Source organism: Pongo abelii, chromosome 22 (assembly GCF_028885655.2).
Source record: "Pongo abelii isolate AG06213 chromosome 22, NHGRI_mPonAbe1-v2.0_pri, whole genome shotgun sequence".
Lineage (NCBI taxonomy): Eukaryota > Metazoa > Chordata > Mammalia > Primates > Hominidae > Pongo > Pongo abelii.
This window is the reverse complement of record NC_072007.2, coordinates 46,430,082-46,443,074: the sequence shown is the minus strand read 5'-3', so window position 1 is coordinate 46,443,074 and position 12,993 is coordinate 46,430,082. Positions and strand designations below refer to the sequence as shown.

The window sequence follows — 12,993 nt, the reverse complement described above, 5'->3', positions numbered from 1 at the left end:
CAAGTGGGAGGGAATGTTTTTATTTAATCCTACTTAACTCCTACGGGTGCTAAAAGTGTCTGCATTTAGGTTTGTCCAGGGAGGATACAGATCTATAAAGATCTGGATTGATCATATATTCTCACAGATCTGTGTACCGGCAAAGAAAGTTACACTGAAACCAAATTCCCAAAGGTGTGTCAAGCTATGGGCACAAACTTAGAGTCTCATCCATCGTCTTCAGTGTAAACTGAGTTGTTTGATCAGTGACTTTGAGATTTGGGAAGAACTATGACATCATCACGACTCAGCCTTTTCCATGCAGAGCTGGCTAACCCGCCTGTGTCTCTGTTACTCTGACTTCACCTTCTCTCTCAAGTCCTTACTTGAGGTTAGGAGGTGGGCCCCTGCTGTGATCTCCTACTGTGCCTCCCCCAGTATTTCCTTCTTTTTTCTCCTAAAGATCATTTGGTCCCGGCGCGGTGGCTCACACCTGTAATCCCAGCACTTTGGGAGGCTGAGGAGGGTGGATCACGGGGTCAGGAGTTCAAGACCAGCCTGACCAACATGGTGAAACCCCATCTCTACTAAAAATACAAAAATTACCTGGGTGTGGTGGCATGTGCCTGTAATCCCAGCTATTTAGGAGGCTGAGGCAGGAGAACTGCTTGAACCTGGGAGGCGGAGGTTGCAGTGAGCCGAGATTGCACCACTGCACTCCAACCTGTGCAACACAGTGAGGCTCTTTCTCAAAAAAAGAAAAAAAAAATCATTTGGAACCTTGTTTTAAGAATATGGGGCTATTTAGGCTTTCTATTTCTGTGTGTGTATTTTATTTTATTTTTATTTTTATTTATTTATTTTTTTGAAATAGGGTCTTCTCTGTTGCCAGGCTGGAGTGCAGTGCTGCAGTCATGGCTCACTGTAGTGTCAATCTCCTGAGCTCAGGTGATCCTCCCCTTTAGCCTCCCTAGTAGCTGGGACTACAGGTGTGCCACAGTCATGCCTGGATAATCTTTTTTTTTTTTTTTTGAGACGGAGTCTTGCTCTGTCACCCAGGCTGGAGTGTAGTGGCGCGATCTCGGCTCACTGCAACCTCCGCATCCTGGGTTCCAATGATTCTCCTGCCTCAGGCTCCTGAGTAGCTGAGATTACAGGCGCTGCCACTATGCCTAGCTAATTTTTGTATTTTTAGTAGAGACGGGGTTTCACCATGTTGGCCAGGCTGGTCTGGAACTCCTGACCTCATGATCCACCCACCTTGGCCTCCCAAAGTACTGGGATCACAGGCGTGAGCCACCACACCCGGCCTGACTGGATAATTTTTAATTTTATTTTATTTTTATTTTTTTTAGAGATGGGGGTCTCACTGTGTTGCTCAGACTGGTTGAGCTCCTGGGCTACATCGATTCTCCGTCCTTGGCCGCTCAAAGTGCTGGGATTACAGGCTCGTGTCACCGTGCCTGGCCTAGTTCTTCTTGAGTGACCTTAATTTCTGTTTTTCACAATTTTATTTTTTTAAATAAAGCATTGATCCTATTTTATCATTTGGCAGGAAAACTAGACAATCCACCAGCCCAGGAGGGGACAAGCAGGCTTAATCCCCCTCCTCGTCATCTCTGGCTCCAGCCCCACCCTGGCCCTTCCTGACATTCTTTCTCTTCACGTGGCTGGGGTGGCCACCCCAATAGGGAGGCAGAGGGAGAAGTCGATGTGCTTCTGGGAATCCAGGCGGACAGTGAAGAACAGGATATTTACCACCTGCTCACGGATATGATACTGTTGGATCAGCACACGAGCGTGGCGGATGGACTTAAGCCAAGCCCAGCTTGAAGACCTGGGTCTGTAGGCGTCTCTCTAAGAAATTATCGATCTTCAGGCCCAGGATGTAATCCAGCTTCATCTTGCCCTCATCCAGCACCCCAGTGCGGACCAGCCACTGCAGCAGGGCAATGCCTTCGAACAGACGCCGTGGGTCCTTCTCGTCAAGCGTCAGCAACTCCCAGGCGGCCTTATGGATCTTGATCAGGGTAAATTTGACCCTCCAGACCTCACATTTGTTCTGGAGCCCATACTCACCAATCAGCTTTAGCTTTTGGTGGAGATGAGATTTCTCGAAGGGTCTCTGCGGGGTCACATAAGTTTTGTGACAAACCCAGCTCCGGGCCGCTGGCATGTTGGCTCCACTTGCCCATCTATGCCTAAGCGCAGGCCCTGGTCACTGAGAAAGAGCTCAAATTTTTTATATATTTCATCTAAGGTGTTGATTCTATTGATACCCTTATCCTTTTAATATGCCCTTATCCTTTTAATGTTGGTAATGATGCTACCTGTCATTTCGGAGACTGGTTTGTGTCTTTCGTGTTTTTTTCTGATCTGTCTGGCTAGAGGTTTATCAATTGATTTGATTTTCCTCAAACTTTTGGTTACAATGATTCTTTCTCTCTCTCTCTCTTTTCCTGACTATATTAATTTCTGTTCTGATCTTTGTTTCCTTTCTTCTGCTTACTGGATTTTATTTGCTCTTTTTCTAGTTTCTTACTGTAACAAGGCAGAAGTCATTGATTTGCATTGATTTGAGACTTCTTTTCTAATGTAGGCAGTAAGTGGTGTAAATTCCCTTTTAGTATGACTTTAGTGGCATCTCACATTGGTATGTTTTCAATTTCATTCAGTTTATTTTTATTTTTATTCTTATTTATTTATTTTTTGAGACAGAGTCTTGCTCTATCACTGAGGCTGGAGTGTAGTGGTGCCATCTCAGCTCACTGCAGCCTCCACCTCCTGGATTTAAGCGATTCTTGTGCCTCAGCCTCCTGCGTAACTGGGATGCACCCGCCACCAGCTAATTTTTGTATTTTTAGTAGAGCTGGGGTTTCACCATGCTGACCAGGCTGGTCTCGAAGTCCTGACCTCAAGCAATCTGCCTGCCTTGGCCTCCCAAAGTGCTGGGATTACAGGCGTGAGCCACCGCCCCTGGCTAGAAGTGTATTTTTTAAGTTTCCAACTTACTTGGGGATTTTTCCAGCTATCTTGTGATTGATTTCTAACTTAAATCCATTGTGGTCAATGAACTCACATTGCACAACTTAACTCCTTTTTAAAGAATTTCAAAAGCTGAGAGAGATATTAAAGCATGTTTTTTATGTAATGATAATAATCTCAGAGAGAGAACAGTTAAAGAACAGGAAGAACTGCAAGAACAAAATGTGTGGGAAGACCAAGCACGGGTGGATCCAGCAATCAGGTGGGGGTGTGGAGGGGGAAGCAGCACACCTCTTCTCTTGTAACAGAAGGGAAGGCAGAGTGTGTGGGTTTAGACCCAAGCATGTTGGGGAAACTAAGGCCTTCCTGAGGGCATGTTATCTCTTTGGAGGGTGAGAGATTTGAGGTCATCATTGAGACGGATTAGTTTGGGGAAATTGAGGACAGTAGCCATTTTGCAGATTGGGAAAGTGATTTTTTTTTTTTTTTTTTCTGTGGCTCACACCTGTAATCCCAGCACTTTGGGAGGCCAAGGCAGGCAGATCACTTGAAGCCAGGAGTTCAAGACTATCCTGGCTAACACGGTGAAACCCTGTCTCCACTAAAAATACGAAAAAATAACTGGCCGGGCATGGTAGTGGTCGCCTGTAGTCCCAGCTACTTGGGAGGCTGAGGCAGGAGAATGGTGTGAACCTGGGAGGCGGAGCTTGCAGTGAGCCGAGATCAGGCCACTGCATTGCAGCCTGGGTGACAGAGACAGAGTGATACTCTGTCTCAAAAAAAACAAAAAACCAGGTGTGGTGGTGTCCGTCTGTAGTCTCAGCTACTCAGGAGGCTAAGGCAGGAGAATCGCTTGAACCCAGGGAGTGGAGGTTGCAGTGAGCCAAGATCACACCACTGCACTGGAGCCTGGGAATAGAGTGAGACTTTGTCTCAAAAAAAAAGAAAAAAAGAAAAGAAAAAGAAAGAAAGAAAGAAACGGCTCCGGTTATTGCCGTTGACAGAATAATGCCCCTCCCCCAAGAGGTCTGCATTAGAATCCGCAGAGCCTGTGAATGTTGCTTCCCTTCACAAGAGGGACTCTGCAGAAGTGATTACGGATCTTGATGTGGGGAGATTAGCCTGGGTTACCAAGGTGGGCCCAGTGTAGACACAGGGTCTTTATGAGAGGGAGGCAGAAGGTCCAAGACGAAGATGTGGTAGAAGCAGAGGTCAGGAGAGATTTGGAGACGGAGGAAGGGCATGTGCCAAGGAACACAGACAGCCTCCAGAAGTTGGCACGACAGCAGAGGGGTTCCTCCCTCCGGGACTCTGGAAGGAGCATGGCTCTGATACCTTGACTTTAGGACTTCTAATCTCCAGAATGGTGAGATCATAAATGTGTGTTGTCTCACGCCCCTCAGTTTGTGGTAATTTGTTATAGTGGCATAGAAAGGACTGCAGTTAGAGGAAGATTCCTACCTTCTGTCCCGGCTGAGAGGAAACACCTTTCTCTTGTACTTAGTACAGCATTGCACAAATAATTGGAATTATGAGCCGATTTTTTAAGAAAAAAGACTGGGCCGGGTTCAGTGGCTCACGCCTGTAATCCCAACAGGCTGAGGAGGGTGGATCACGAGGTCAAGAGATTGAGAACAATCTGGCCAACATGCTGAAACCTCATCTCTACTAAAAATACAAAAATCAGCTGGGTGTGGTGGTGCATGCCTGTAGTCCCAGCTACTTGGGGAGGCTGAGGCAGGACAATTGCTTGAACTCGGGAGGTGGAGGTTGCAGTGAGCTGAGATTGTGCCACTGCACTCCAGCCTGGCAAAATACTGGTGGCCGGGCATGGTGGCTCATGCCTCTAATTCTAGCACTTTGGGAGGCTGAGGTAGGCGGGTAGCTTGAGTCCAGCCTGGGCAACATAGTGAAACCCTGTCTCTACCAAAAATACAAAAATTAGCTGGGTGTGGTGGTGTGTGCCAGTAGTTCCAGCTGGGAGGATTGGGTGAGCCTGGGAGGTGGAGGTTGTGGCGAGCCGAAATGGCGCCTTTGCATTCCAGCCTGGGCAACAAGAGCAAAACTCTGTCTCAAAAAAAAAAAAAAAAAAAAAAAAATTGTGGGTTCTGGTGGTTTACTGCTGTGATTCTGTTTAGATTGGCTTTGCTATCACTTAATGCCATTGTCCCTTTGTGTTTACCAAATCGTTGGATAAGAACCCAAACCTTTGCCAGTAACATGGCATTCTTCCAGGGTTCTTCTCCTTCCAAAGTCCTTTTGTGGTCTGAGGGACTGAATGTCCACAGCCGTTCCCTCATCTGCATCCAGCGACTGTCTGAGCACCTGTTAGGTACCAGTCATGCTCAGGAGTGAGCAGAAGCCTGGGGAGGGCAGGAGTGGAGCTCCCTGCCCTCATGGCTCCTTATTGTAGCTCCTACTTACTCACTGTGTGATCTTGGGCAAGGTTCCCAATCTCTCAGTGTCTCAGTTTGCTCATCCGTGCAATGGGAATAGTTTTAGTGCCTAGCTCTTACGATTGCTGTAAGGAGTACAGCATGAATGTTTAATATTATAAAAGTGCTTAGAGCAGTACTGACAAATGGTAATATGTAAATGTTTGCTGTTCTTACATTTTTCAGCAAAGGCAGGCAGACACCATCTAAAACCATACATTCATGTCTTTACAGTCATTGATCGGTGTTCTCCTGGGTAACAGGCACAGTCACGACTACCATTATTTGCTAGAGGCAGATAATGTGGGCAGAGGTGGGAGGTGAGGGGAACCTGTCTACACCTTCGCCTTAAAGAAAGCGCTCTTGACTCCCATCGCGTTCTAAGAAAGTCTGGGTTGCAGAAGGCAAGCTTGGGCAGGAATGGGGCCCATTGTTTTTCTGGAAGCAAGATTAAGGTCAGGTTCTGAGTCAAATGAAGAGGTCAGCAAACAGCTTGGTAACTCCCCACCTCCTCTTCTCTATCCCTAGTTCTTCACTGCCTGCCCTTCCCAGGGGTGGGTTACAAAGTGGTTTAGGGTCAGGACAGTGAGGCTGTTGAGTGCCATGGGGAGTGTCAGGGAGAAGACAATTCCTACGATGCCACCTCATGTAGCTGAAACCTCGCCTTCCTCTCCTAAGTGTTCTGTGCCTGAGTGCTGGGGTCAGGATTATGCACGGTCCCAACAGGGCTTGACCAGGCAGGACGAGCAGGTGTGTGATTTGTATGCTTGAGGTCACCATGGTGGCTGTCCCTTTGCTACCCTGGAATTGATTTCTGGTCTCTATATTCAGAGTGACTCAGGGAAAAGTGTACTGCTTATTGTAAACACTGCTGACTTGGAAGAAGAGATTCTCCTTGCAAATGTGGTAGGAACCAGTTTAAGTGTGATGTCTGGAAGGCTGGGCTCTGTGCCTGAAAGGAAATCTGCCACACCCTTGCTAAACTGGATGGAGAAGGGGCCATGGCAGGCTGGTGAAGCACCTGTGCTGGGAAATGTGGGTTCAAAGGCCCCAGTCCTCTCCTTGGGAACTGCATCAGGATTTGTTTTAAAGCCCGTTCTTATCTCTTAGCTTGGCAAAGTATTGCCAAGGCTGGGGAAAACCAGCCATTCATGTATATTTCTGGCGAGTGTAATGTACCTCCTCTTTGGAGGGCAATTTGGCTGTTGTCTATGGAAATTAAAAATATGCATCTCTTCCTGGAAAGGGAATTGTTGGGGGAATTTATCCTACAGATACCCTCCCATGTGTGTAATGATAGCCGGACCAGGATGTTCTTTAAAAGTGGTTCCCAGCCAGTTTGTTACAAAGGTCACAAATTATTCAGCAAGATGATAATGATTTTATGTTTTTTAAAAATGATAAATTGTAGCCTGTTGATCATCGTTAAAAATATTTGAATGCTAATTGTATGGCTTTCTCTGTGAACTTCTGTAATTATTTTGGACCGTTTGTGTTTGTAGAACTTGCTGCCAGACAGTGCCCCTTGTGGTTGAGTGGCTGCACTACATGGCATATGTATCAGTTTCCTGCGGTCACCGTAACTAAACACCAAATACGGGTGCAGAGGTTCGTTCTCTCATAGTTCTGGAAGCCAGAAGTCCGAGATCAAAATGTTGTCAGGATCATGCTCTCTCTCCAAGTTCTGGGAAAGAATCCTTCCCTGCCTCTTCCACTTGCTGGTGGTTGCTAGCAATCTTTGGCGTTCCTCGTCTTGGGGCAGCATCACACCAATCTCTGCCTCTGTCTTCATAAGGCTGCCATCTCTGTTGGGCATCTGTGTATGTCTTCTCCTCTCCTCTTCCTTTTTTTTTTTTTTTTTTCTTTTTTTCCTGAGACAGTCTCACTCTGTCGCCCAGGCTGGAGTGCAGTGGCATGATCTTGGCTCACTGCAACCTCCGTCTCCTGTGTTCAAGCGATTCTCAAGCCTCAGCCTCCCGAGTAGCCAGGATTACAGGCGCCCGCCACTACGCCTAGCTAATTTGTGTATTTTTAGTAGAGACAGCGTTTCACCATGTTGGCCAGGCTGGTCTCAAACTCCTGACCTCAAGTGATCCACCCGCCTCAGCCTCCCAAAGTGCTGGGATTACAGGCACGAGCCACCACGCCTGACCCTTCTCCTCTTCTTATAAGGACATTAGTCTTCCAGCATAATCTCATCTTAACTAATTACATCTGTAAAGACCCTGTTATCAAAAGGGCACATTCTGAGGTGGCAGGTGGACATGAATTTTGAGGGAACACTACAGAACTAACCCACTATAGAATCTTTCTTTAATGTTTCTATTGATCCCTTTCAATTGGTCTAATATATTACTTAGCCTGAATTTTTTTCTTTTTTGAGACAGTGTCTTGCTCTGTCACCTGGGCTGGAATGCAGTGGCGTGATAATGGCTCACTGTAGCCTTGACTTCCCAGGCTCAAGCGATCCTTTGTAGCTGAGACTACAGGTGTGTGCCACCATGCCTGGACAATTTTTTATTTTTATATATGTTTTTAAGAGGTGGGGTCTTGCTATGTTGCCCAAGCTGGTCTTGAACTCCTGGGCTAGAGCAATCCTCCTACCTGGCCTCCTAAAGTGCTGGAATTACAGGCATGAGCCCTTGCATCTGGACAGCCTGACTTGTTTATCATAAATTCTTGTTTGAGATGGAGTCTTGCTGTGTTGCCCAGGCTGGAGTACAGTGGCATGATCTCAGCTCACTGCAACCTCTGCTTCCTGAGTTGCAGGAGAATTCTGCAATTCTCCTGTCTCAGCCTCCTGAGTAGCTGAGATTACAAGTGTGCACCACCACACCTGGCTAATTTTTGTATATATATATATTTTTTAGTAGAGATGGGATTTCGCCATGTTGGCCAGGCTGGTCTCGAACTCCTGATCTCAGGTGATCCTCCCGCTTTGGCCTCCTAAAGTGCTGGAATTACAGGCATGAGCCACCGTGCCCCACCTATCATAAATTCTTGTCTGCATCTCTTAGTCCATTTGTGCTGCTATAACAAAATACGTGAGACTGGGTAATTTATAAACAATAGAAATTTACTTCTTGTGGTTCTGGAGACTAGAAAGTCCAAGGCGAAGGTTCTAGGAAGTCTGGTGAGGGCCTGGTCTGTGCTTCCAAGATGATGCCTTGTTGTTTTGCCCTCCAGAGGGGATGGATGCTTTGTCTTCACATGGTGGAAGGGCAAAAAGGAGGGAGGCAGCTCCCTTATATATCTTTTATAAGGTCATTAATCCCATTTGTGAGGACAGAGCCCTCATGACCCAATCACCTCCCCAAAAGCTCCACCTTCTAATACCATCATCTTGGTGATTAGGTTTCAACATATAAATTTTGGAAGGACACATAATTCAAACTACAGCAGCATATATAAAGCTTAGTTTCCTTTTGGTACAGTTTGCTTTTATTTTTCTATCATCATAGGAGTTTGCTATGGTTTGAATGATTCTCCCCTCTGAAACGCATGATGAAACTTAATCCCAAATGTAACAATATTGACAGGTGGAGCCTGTACAAGGTGATTGGGTCATTAGTGCTCTGTCCTCACCAATGGATTAATATATCATGGATTAATGGGTTGTCATGGGAATGGGTTAGTTATTTTAAAACAGAGTCTGTTATAAAAGCCAGTTGGCGTTCTCTTGTGTACTCCTTGCCATGAAACCCTGCACCACCTTGGAACTCTGCAAGAGTCCCCACTAGCAAGAAGGCCCTCACCAGATGCAGCTCCTTGACCTTGGTCTTCCAGCCTCCAGACTGTAAGAAATGAATGTATTTTCTTTACAATTTACCTAGTCTCAGGCATTCAGTTATAGCAACAGAAAAGGGACGAAGATAGCCATCTTTATTGTTTTTGTTATCTGGTATTGGGTGTCTCTAAAGAGAATATAACTGGATTTTTAACTATTTCCTACCGTCCTTTGTTAGTGGCTTCATATTTTTTTATTCTTTTTTTTTTTTGAGACAGGCTCCCTCTGTTGGCCAGGCTGGAATGCAGTGGCGTGATCTCAGCTCACTGCAGCTTCAACCTCTTGGGTTCAAGCCTCCTGAGCAGTTGGGACTACAGGTGTGCACCACCAAGCCTGGCTAAATTTTTGGTAGACATAGGTTCTCACTGTGTTGCTCAGGCTGGTCTGAAATTCCTGGGCTCAAACGATCCTACCCACTACAGCCTCCCAAAGTGCTGAGATTACAGGCATGAGCCACTGCGCCCAGACTTTTAGTGGGTTTTTAAAAATAGAAAGCTAATATTCATGGAACTCTTGCTCAGAGTCAGGTGCTGCTCTCCACACTTTACACTTACCTATGTGTTCCACTGTAACAAGAGACTCACCCCATATCATGAGCCAAGCATGGTGGGGGGGGGGGGACCTTCTTGAAAGCAGACACTAAAATGTCTTGGTAGCCACACTGATTTTCTTTTTCCTTCATAGCTGTCTTGTTGCTTTCAGTTCTGTATCACCGCCTTCAGTGCGCCCAGCTATCCACACCCAGCTATCCAGGTTCAAGAGAAGATCCCGTTGTACTCATTTTCCAGGGCCATTACACTTTTTGAGAAATAATTTTTGTGCTGTTGTCAAACAACAGTTATCCTCTGTTATTTAGCAACCCTTGTTCTTTGAACATTTTCTTCTTTAAAAAATAGTTTTATTGAGATGTAATGTGAATTAAATCCCATTTAAAGTATACAATTCAATGACTGATAGTATGTTCACAGAATTGTACAACCACTACCACTATTTTGGGACATTTTCATCACCCCTAAAAGAAACCCCATAGCCATTAGCAGTCATTCCCCATTTCCTTCCATGCCTTCATCCCTGGGCAGCCACTAACCTGCTTTCCATCTATATAGACTTACCGATTCTAGACATTTCAGATAAATGAAACAGTAAGATGTGGCCCTTTGTGACTGACTTTCACATAGTGGTTTTTTTTTTTCTTTTTTTCTTTTTTGAGACAAGGTCTCACTCTGTTGCTCAGGCTGGAGCCCAGTGGTGCGATCATAGCTCACTGCAGTCTTGACCTCCCTGGGCTCAAGTGATCCTCCTACCTCAGTCTCCTGAGTAGGTGAGACTACAGGGGTGCACCACCATGCCCTGCTCATTTTTTGTATTTTTTTGTAGACACAAGGTTGCACCATGTTAGCCAGGCTGGTCTCAAACTCCTGGGCTCAAGTGATCTGCCCACCTCAGCCTCCCAGAGTCCTGGGATTACAGACCCGAGTGACCACACCCAGCCTCTCTTAGTATGTTTCAAGGTTCATCTGTGTTGTAGCATCTTACTGGCTTTTAAAGTTAACATTTAGTAAGTTTGATTCTTGATAGGATTTATAATGAATTTTTAGTTCATAGAAATATTCCTAAAAATATTAATTGAACATAAAGTTGATACAATAAAGGTATAGACTTCAGGAATCAGTTTTTTCCACAATTGATTCTACATGAATATAATATTTTGTTGCTCTTTCAGAATTTTAAGTAAAATTGGTATTCCCATATTGTATTTTGCTCATCTATGCTTAATCTAAAAAGGTTGAGTTGGTTTAAAGCATTCCTAAGAAGTGGCTGATGTAAGATGGATTAATTGATTCAGAGTCTCACCCTGTCGCCCAGGCTGGAGTGCAGTGGCATGATCATGGCTCACTGTAGCCTCAACCTCCTGTCTCTCTCCAAGTTGTTGGGACTACAGGCATGCACCACAATACTCGGCTAGTGTTTTGTATTTTTTGTAGAGATGGGGTTTTGCCATGTTACCCAGGCTGGTCTTGAGCTCCTGACCTCAAGTGATCTGCTAACCTCAGCCTCCCAAAATGCTCGGATTACAGGCGTGAGCCACTGTGCCTGGCCAGGATTTATTTTTTGAAGTATCAAATTTCAAAAGTTTGAAAAAAAAACTGTGGAAACTCTTTAGTCCCTTAAATTCTTTATATCTAAATATAACATTATTATTATTATTATTATTATTATTATTATTATTTTTAGACAGAGTCTCATTCTGTTGCCCAGGCTGGAGTGAAGTGGTGTCATCTCCACTCACTGCAACCTCCCCCTCCTGGATTCAAGAAATTCTTCCACCTCAGCCTCCCAAGTAGCTGGGACTACAGGCACCTGCCACCACGCCTGGCTAATTTTTGTATTTTTAGTAGCGATGGGGTTTCCCATGTTGGCCAGGTTGGTCTCGAACTCCTGACCTCAGGTGATCTGCCCACCTCAGCCTCCCAAAGTGCTGGGATTACAGGCATGAGCCACTGTGCCCAGCTAAATATAACTTTTAAAGTTAAGTTTGTATGTTAGTAACTTATTGCTACATAACAAGTTACTCCAAACTTTGGTGGCTTAAAACATTTATTTTCTCAGTTTCTGTAGATCAGGAATGAGAGTAGCTTGGCTGGGTAGTTCCGCCTCGGGGCCTCTCATGAGCCATCTTGCTGTCAGCTGGGGCTGCGGTCATCTGGGGACAGAAAGCTCGTGGCTGGAGGCCTCAGCTCTTAGCCAAGAGGGCTTCTCCTTGGGTGGCCTCAAGACACTGCAGCTGGCTTCCTCCAGAGTGAGTGAACCAAGAGAGGGAGAAAGATGAAAGCCAAACTGTCTTTTATGACCTAGTTACTTCTACCATTCCTTCCCCATGTCTGCTGGTCACACAGAGCAAGTCTGATCCAGGGTGGGAAGGGCCTACACAGGGTCTGAAGAACAGAAGGCAGGGATCATGGGATGGTCTTGGAGGCCGGCCACCACAAGCTGGGCAGTCATCTGACTCCCTCGACTGGCAGTCAAAAAATCACTTACATTGCCCAGTAGGTAATACAGTAAAGATTAGGGAGGCAGAGCACAGTGGCTCATACCTGTAATCCCAGTACTTTGTGAGGCTGAGGTGGGAGGATGACTTGAGGCCAGGAGTCTGAGACCATCCTGGGCATCATAGTGAGACCCCATCTACACAAAAAATTTTAAAAATTAGCCATCTCCACAAAACCTTAAAAAGATTAGCCAGGTGTGGTGGTGTGCACCTGTAGTCCTACCTACTTAGGAGGCTGAGGCAGGAGAATTCCTTGAGCCCAGGAGCTTGAGGCCGCAACTCACCTATCATCACACTACTTCACTCCAGCCTGGGTGACAGAGTGAGACTCTGTCTCTAAAAAAATTTTTTTTTTTTTTTCTTTTTTTGAGACAGAGTCTGGCTCTGTCGCCCAGGCTGGAGTGCAGTGGCACAATCTTGGCTCACTGCAAGCTCTGCCTCCCAGGTTCACGCCATTCTCCTTCCTCAGCCTCCTGTGTAGCTGGGACTACAGGCGCCCACCACCACGCCCGGCTAATTTTTTGTATTTTTAGTAGCGACGAGGTTTCACCGTATTAGCCAGGATGGTCTTGATCTCCTGACCTCGTGATCCGCCCATCTCGGCCTCCCAAAGTGCTGGGATTACAGGCGCGAGCCACCGCGCCCGGCCAATTTTTTAAAATTAATATTGCCAAGCACAGTGGCTCATGTCTGTAATCCCAACACTTTGAGCGGCTGAGGCAGGCAGATAGCTTGAGCCCAGGAGTTCCAGACCAGTC

The 12,993-nt window shown here is 45.9% G+C and overlaps 1 pseudogene; it reads right to left on the bottom strand.

Moving 5' to 3' along the window:
* Positions 1-1,576: 1,576 nt before the first annotated feature.
* Positions 1,577-2,155, bottom strand: LOC100453421 (small ribosomal subunit protein uS4-like; annotated as a pseudogene).
* Positions 2,156-12,993: the final 10,838 nt, after the last annotated feature.